At 41.1% G+C, this 7,776-nt stretch overlaps 1 long non-coding RNA gene across 1 annotated transcript; it reads right to left on the reverse strand.

The window, feature by feature from the left end:
* Nucleotides 1–544: 544 nt before the first annotated feature.
* On the reverse strand, nt 545–7,574 carry LOC146062732 (uncharacterized). Its single transcript, XR_014471493.1, has 3 exons — nt 7,451–7,574; nt 7,063–7,260; nt 545–590 (listed from the first exon to the last, which is right to left on the reverse strand). It is a non-coding gene; the product is annotated as an uncharacterized LOC146062732 (long non-coding RNA).
* Nucleotides 7,575–7,776: the final 202 nt, after the last annotated feature.

Consider the following 7,776-nt stretch of genomic DNA (forward strand, 5'->3'; position numbering starts at 1 on the left):
TACTGCTATTTCAGGGAGTCTCCTGCAGAATGCAGGAGGGTAGGCAACTATGTCCTATCTGCCATGTCACTGACTGTATTTGAAAAATGTCAGACAGGAGCTGATTGGCTGGTTGTTTATCAATTTCCATTTGATCACATTTGAAGCTTAGTGCATCTGGCCCTGAGTTCTGTCCCATGTTTATTTATTGGGACCTGTTTTATGCGTCCGTGTTGCATTTAGCTGGAGAAACACATTTCCAGGAACATGCCAAAGAACATAATAAAAAGCCTCCACAGACATGCAATTACCACGTTTAACAAATACAACAATGAATACAGCTGATTAGCCGATGTTATCTGCCATTCAGGGTATAAGGAAAGCTGATAACATCCTTCTCTCTCAATATCTTCATCTTTCAAATACTAATACATAACTATTTGAAATGCATACGGACAGATTTCTTCTATAAAGAATTGAGCATTTCAGATTTAATGTCCCTTTAAATAATTAACTGTCACGCTAGATCCATTTTTAAAGCTCTTTTTATTCTGTTCTTCGGTGCCTGAACTCAGAGGAGGCTTCTCTGGTGATTTTCCCTTTCATTCATTCTGTGGATAGCAATTACAGTATGATGCCGTTGTCATGCATACAGGTAAACACAGAAACGGATGTACTCCATATGTGCAGAAAAGCAATATACAATTCATTCTTGTAAGCTGATATAAAATTCTTTATAGATGACCAAATCATTGTATAGAAGCTAATTATATGGAAAGCCAGACAAATATTCCCCAGCAGTATTACTGTGTGTGACTTGTTCCCCTTTGCAGGGGCTCTGCATGACATAGAAAGAATTTTCAGTTTACTATATAATTATATGTAATTTACTTTGATAACAGACTGATTCTTTCTGTAATTGTCTCATGGCGGCCGGATATAGAAGAATGGGAAATGCTGACTTGTAATGTTCATTAAAGTTTTTATACATTTAGTTGGAAAGGATAGAATATCAGTTCACTGAGAATGTTTGTTGGCTGGAATCAGTGGTGCATGAGTGGCTTCTGTTGTGCTAAATCACCGCCCTGAGGTCCTTTGTTATGTCCTCTCCTATTTGGCGCCCACTTAGGCGAGATTTGCAAACAGGTGTGGATGAATAGATCGAAATTGTCTAGCTCATATATATCCCAATATCAGCGTTTTTAAAAAGGGGGTGGGGGCTTGGGTTAAGGGGTGGAGCTTTGCTGGACCACCCTCTTTCATCATTTGGTGGCCATTTCCTCTCTGCACTGTTAGATGCCGCCCACATGGGCACAGCATATACTCAGTGATCACCGCTGCTTTGCAGTACAGAGCAGAGCTGATCACAGGGTCTTCTAACCTGCCCCGAACCCAGGACATGGTATACGGTTGTTAGGTCGATACATATCAACATGGCTCATTTCGACACATGAAGTAGGTCAACATGCTTAAGGTCAACACGGTTGGAAGGTTGACAATGGCTAGGTCGACAGTGAAAAGGGTGACATGGGTTTTTCACTTTTTTTTTAGTCAATATGTGCCGACGGGCGGTATTTTATGCCCTACCATCCACTATGGCGTGGAGGGAGAATAGAATAGTGTGCAGAGCATAGCAAGGCGGTACACTTAGGCGGTGCCCATGTCGACATTCAGGACAAAAAAATATATTAAAAACCCTTGTGGACCTTTTGACTGTCGACCTAGCCATTGTTGACCTAATGCTTGTGTCTGCCTTTCAACCATGTCGACATTAAGCATGTCGACCTATTTCATGTGTCGACCTAAGCCATGTCAACCTTCAATGGTCGACCCAATGCATGTCGACCTAATGTGGGTCGACCCAATGACCCATACCCCAGGACAATGAAGCCCGCGGGTTGAAAATAGGGACAATGTCCATATAGAAGGACTGTCCGGGTGTAATCAAGTCTGTTGGGAGGTATGGACTAGGTAGGCAGTCATTAGATCGACACCATATGGTTGACTTACCCTATGTCGACAGGTTCAAAAGGTCAACATGAAAAGGGACAAAACACAATGGTCGTCAAATGTTTTTGGTTATTTTGTCCCAAATGTAATATCTCTTCTGTTATCTTATTATCATCATTCAGTGGAAACTTGTACCCTAGCAGGCTGTCTTTTCTTGGCACAGGTTACTATTCCTAATAGATGTTCATGTGGATAATAAATTAAACTGATTCTAAATGACATCAGGTAAATTATAAAGTACATGAGCTCCAACATATAGATGAATCTAGTTTGTGCCAGGTAGCGGAGAGAGACGAGGCTGGCAGTGGTGAGCGGTGGGGCAGGCTTCTTCAGAATTCTCCCAGCCAATCAGCAGCCGCCCAGTTGAGAGGCCGCTGGTGGATGAGAATGTTTCCAATGCAATCAAGGGCCAGCAGTTTTTTTACGTGTTTTTTTTTTTATTCTGCTGCCGCTTCCAACCCGCCATCCGGCACCCGCCGCTGCCCACCCTGCCGCTTACTGCTGCCTGGCTCTCCTGCCTCCCACTGCTGCTGCAGCACCCTGGGAATTTTACATGCGATAAATCGCATGAGAGTGCAATAAAGCAACAATCAACTTCTTTCATTTTCCAAGCTATGGGGGAAATGTTATAGGATGAGAGATTTAGAAAGTGAGAGATTTTTTAAGAAATCGCCAGGGTTTTTTTTAAAGCGGCAATCTACAAATCAAACCAGTTTGATTTTGAAGTGTAAATGATTGCCGCTTTAAAAAACTGGAAATTTCTTACCAGAACTTTTTGAATCTCTCATCCTATTACATTTCACCCTGTTTGAAAAGTGACCGTTAGAAGCCAACTGGCTGGTATGTTATCTTTCTCCACTTTATCTCTTTCCAAGGGTTGATGATACATCACCCCCTTTGTAATAAACATGTGCATGAATACAGACCAGATGGTGTAATGGTTAGCATTACTGCCTCACAGCACTGAGGTCATGGATTCCATTCCTGCCATAGCCCTAACTGTGCGGATTTGGAATATTCTCCCCGGGCTTGTGTGGGTTTCCTCTGGTTACTCCAGTTTCCTCCCATAATCCAAAAATATACTGGTAGGTTAATTGGTTCCCAGCAAAAATTAACCATAGTTTGTATGTACATGGGCAGACTAGAAGGGCCAAGTGGTTCGTATCTGCATCACATTCTATGTTTCTGTTACCCCTTTCACATCTCAAAGCGGAGGTGGAGCCGGGTCCGGTGCTTTCACATTAAACCCAGTTTGCCCATTATACAGAGGGTGACCCGGGTTTAACCCTTCTTATAACGGGAGTCGAATTGCCCGGTTGGTCACATCACCAAACCAACAATAACCAAGGTGCGGTGTGAAAGGGATATTAGCTTACCATTCAGTAGGCGATATGCTTTATTTTTGTTTATCTGTACATGTTCAGTGGTGTCTTCTCCAAGTACTGTGCCATAGATAAATATATTTGGGATGGAACGAGGCCTCCACTTCATCATGAATAATAGACAAAGAATGACGTGGAACCTGCTCAGTATGCCCAGTGCATGTGCTGGAAACTGTTTATTTTTATCTGTTCTTTACAGTGAAAGGTTGTTGTCTTTTTATCATTTTCTGTACTCACCAGAACTGTCTTGAGTGATTAGAACAGCTACAATGTTCCTATCATCTAAATCTTGTTCTTTTTAGAGAACAAAGGCACAAAAGGATTGTAAAAGCCTTGGAGTTCCAATAAAATCACAACTTATGACCTATTTGCTTGATCCTGCTAGAACGGCTTTCTTGTTTTCTCGGTTTTTCCTTAAAAAATCTACAAATGTCACAAAAACGCAGCCTAATTGTATGTAATTTTAAATTGAATTTATACTTTGCTGGCAATAATTATCCAAATAAGAAAAAAAACTCTACCTACAGTATGTCAGCTCATACATTACATTACTGAGAATACACTTTGGGCCACATGTTTCGAATACTATGCTAGTTTGGTGCATCATATGTTGCATTGATGTGCTATTAGCAGATTAATTGCTGAAACGAATTAGTGGGAAGTTGTAATGTAGGTCAAACATAGTAAGGCAGTCTTTGAGGGCAGGTTATCCTCCCAATTTTAAGGTGAAGTGGGAATCACACACTCGTACACTCCCAAAAAGGAGCTTGGCCTCTAAAAATGGGGTGTGGTCTCATGTTTCATCACTAGGTGCATGTCCAGCGCTCTATGAGCTGCTGGCCATACCCCTAGTTCATCTGTTAACTGTGAATAGAAGCAGGGGATCCCCCAACTGGCCCACACCTCAGGACACTGTGGCCCAAGAGTGGGACAGTCCCAAGAATACGCAACTGTCCTGCGTAAATCAGTTGGGTGGTATGGCAGATACTGATTATAATGGTTTCCGGCACTAGCAAACCAGGTACAAATGGTACCATTACTGATTGGTGCTTTCTTCCTCATTGGGGCAACTGCATTATAAGAAAATTGCAGTTGCCCAGAAGTTCGTCCCTTCCCCTTCTCTGCTAGCTACTATATGGGAGGCTATATTTATGAGAACAAACAATTATGGTTCTTTCAGTGCCAGGCCGTGATAGGGGGCCAGATGTACTAAGCTTGAAAAGTGATAAAATGGAGAGTGAGAAACCACCAACCAATCAGCTTCTACTTGTCATTTTTCAAACACAGCCTGAAAAATGACAGGCAGGAGCTGATAGGCTGGTGGTTTATCAGTCTCCATTTTATCACTTTACAAGCTTTGTACATCTGGCTCATACTGTGATACATTTTATATGACATCTCCTGTTATTTTATGGCTGAAGAATCACTCGTTTGCAATCTATTAATTATAGTGAATAATGGCGTTAAATGATGCTCCATTAGCTTAACAATGCAGTAACAAATACTGAACACAAAAGAGATGTCATATGTTACTTTTACTTCATTGCACTTGGATTTACAGGGAAGCACTTGGGCCTGTGATCCAAAATGGAAGTACCATATATACTCGAGTATAAGCCTACTTTTTCAGAACATTTTTTATGCTGAAAAAGCCCCCCTCGGCTTATACTCGAGTGAGGGTCCCAGTTTTCCCAGTTTTTTTGTTGTAAAATTAGGTGCCTCGGCTTATATTAGGGTCGACTTATACTCGAGTATATACGGTATAATGTGGGATGTGAACATTTGCACCAACTACAGAGAGAAGATAAATGGGAAAAAAGCATTCCTTGTGAAGAGCAGTTAGGGCTACATTTTTTTGCAAAGTTTCCCTGAGTTTAAGGCAATCGCTTTGAGTTTTTATTAGTCAAGCACTGAAACTTAATATGACAGAATTGTATTTTTCAAAGATGAATGCAATGGTGTTTAATCATGCTTTAAAAGTGTGAGAGTGTGTACCTGAAGTGTATCGTCCTACCTGTGATTAGCATGTTTTGGGAAGAGTGTGATCTGTGAAGTTCTTCTCTGTATAAAAGTATTGAAAGAGTTAAAAAAAAATGTAGAATAACAAATAAAAAATGTGTTTCTCTAACCCTAATAAACCGGCACAAGGCTCCTGGAACCTGCTCTGGTTCTAAAAATGCAAGGGTAAAATTGTGTAGGGGCCCCCGTATTTTTAAGACCTTCACATTGTGAAGGTTGCAAGATGCTATTACAAATGTAACCAAGCTTCTATAAAACTTTAAGAGGTTAATCCAATTAGGTGTGAGTTGGGTCTTGTAAGCCGTTTTCATGTTGAACCCGCACCGCAAATAACATGTGCAATGCAATCCCAAACTCACATTGCTTTTCCAGATGAACTTTGGATCTTTTTGGTTCACTCCTCCCCTATGTAGGGAAAATCTTTATCTCAATGTAATATTGTTGGGATAACAATCCTCTCATGTAATAATCATTATCTTGGAGGGGTTTAAATACTGTAGCATAAATTGCCAATATAAAGACATGTAGGTTTTCTGATAAATTCTTCTAATTATCTGAGTAATGGGCAGGGCTTAAAGTGGTCATGCAGAGGTGGGGGAACTCATTTCTCTATGCAACCTAATTACACCCCCTCCCCTCCCCCCAATAGGTAGAGACAGGGCCAGTGGTAGGGTTTCTGGCACCCCCTGCAAACTAGAATACTATTCTGTGAGAATTACTGTGCAGGGCCAATGTGGAGGTAAAAATGTTCCACCTCACCATTAGAGGTGGAACTCAGTTCCACCCCGTTTCCCCTCACTTTAACCCCTAGTAATGGGTAGAATGCTTTGGGACATGTATGTAAAGATGTATTGATGGTAGATGAGTTGCTGAACTTGCAGATGACACATAAATGGTTTATGTCAACTTTTTAAAAAAAAATACTATAATTAAGACAAAAACACATACTTGCAATCATTTCTTCTATTAATAAAAAGAGAGCACCTTTGACACCTTTTAAAAACCTCTCATAATTTCATTATGTCCAATATCAGCCATCTATACTGTATGCTCCTGCTATCTGAGTTGATTTTCTGTGGACAGGATGGTTTCCCCACTTTTTCATGCACTTCTGCCAGTTGGCATTATGTGGAATAGGGATGTCCATAGACCATCGATGATTTAAAATCATAGATGGTTTATGGTTGATGTAGAATAGGTTTTCCATTAATGGGGGAGAACCAGAACCTTTTTTTTTTCCCAGCTGTCATGAACACGGAGCATAGCTCCGTCCTTGACACCTGTGGAGCGGCACCCCCATGTTTTGATTGGCCGACAGGCCAATAAGTCAAAGAAAATAAATTACCATCGATAGGTAAAAAATTGATGGTCATCAATTGCATGGTATGTAACTATCGATGGCCATTTGCACTATTGCCATCGATGGCACCTATCGATGGTGATGATGGCCATCCCTAAGGTATAACAGTTGTCCAACCACGCAGCAAGTTGACATTTCTAATTTGATTGCTCATTCTCATTAGGATTAATCCTAAATATGATCATCCTATATAATAATATAAGTGAGAATCTGGGATGATACATTCCAGTTGCAGGAGTCGTACGTCATTCATTAGACACATTCCATCTTGAGGCTCTCCAGAGTTTTCTTTGCATGAGACTCTTATCTAACCTTTGCCATATCCATCATGTGCAAGAAATTATTAGTGAATCCATTGAATTGTTTCTAAATGTAACATCTCCGCATTGTTTTCGGGATGCCACACAGCTGATGTCTGTTTTCTCTCCAGTTGTCATGTAGCACACTGGTAGTGTCTTATCTGGAAGTGTGACCACCATTTGTCTCCCTTTGCACTGACCACCAGAAGAACTGGAAGAACAAATAAACAAAAGTTATTCTGAGATATGAGGTGAAGTGTGATGCCGTCCATCAGTAATTCTAGATCATTGTACGCCACCGTGAGAACCGTAGTCCCCTAGTTGATATACTGTATATACAACTATGTTTAGTGACAGCAACCCTGTTTCTATGGTGATTGAATGCTTTCATAATCACCTACCTTTTATAAGTCTTCTCTCTGGGAGATACCTGGACAGAAGACATTGCAGACCTCTTTATGGGATGGTGATGAACTGTTAATCATTAGCGCTGCTCCCAACAGAAGGAACACCCGCGATTCACTGGCTCATGCTAAATTATGTGATTCAGACAATTAGCCCCGCCCCTTTACCATAGGTCACGTGATTACCGGTGATTATCACGCAATCCTACCCGCTTCACTTGGAAACAGACAGGATGCCGCAGCACTGCATACTTTTCTGGGGCTATGGAGACTACCCAAAAATCGGAAGCATCCCACAGCTTCTGGCGGTTAGGCAAATATAT

Source organism: Crinia signifera, chromosome 3 (genome assembly GCF_055691185.1).
Source record: "Crinia signifera chromosome 3, ASM5569118v1, whole genome shotgun sequence".
NCBI classification, from domain to species: Eukaryota; Metazoa; Chordata; class Amphibia; order Anura; family Myobatrachidae; genus Crinia; species Crinia signifera.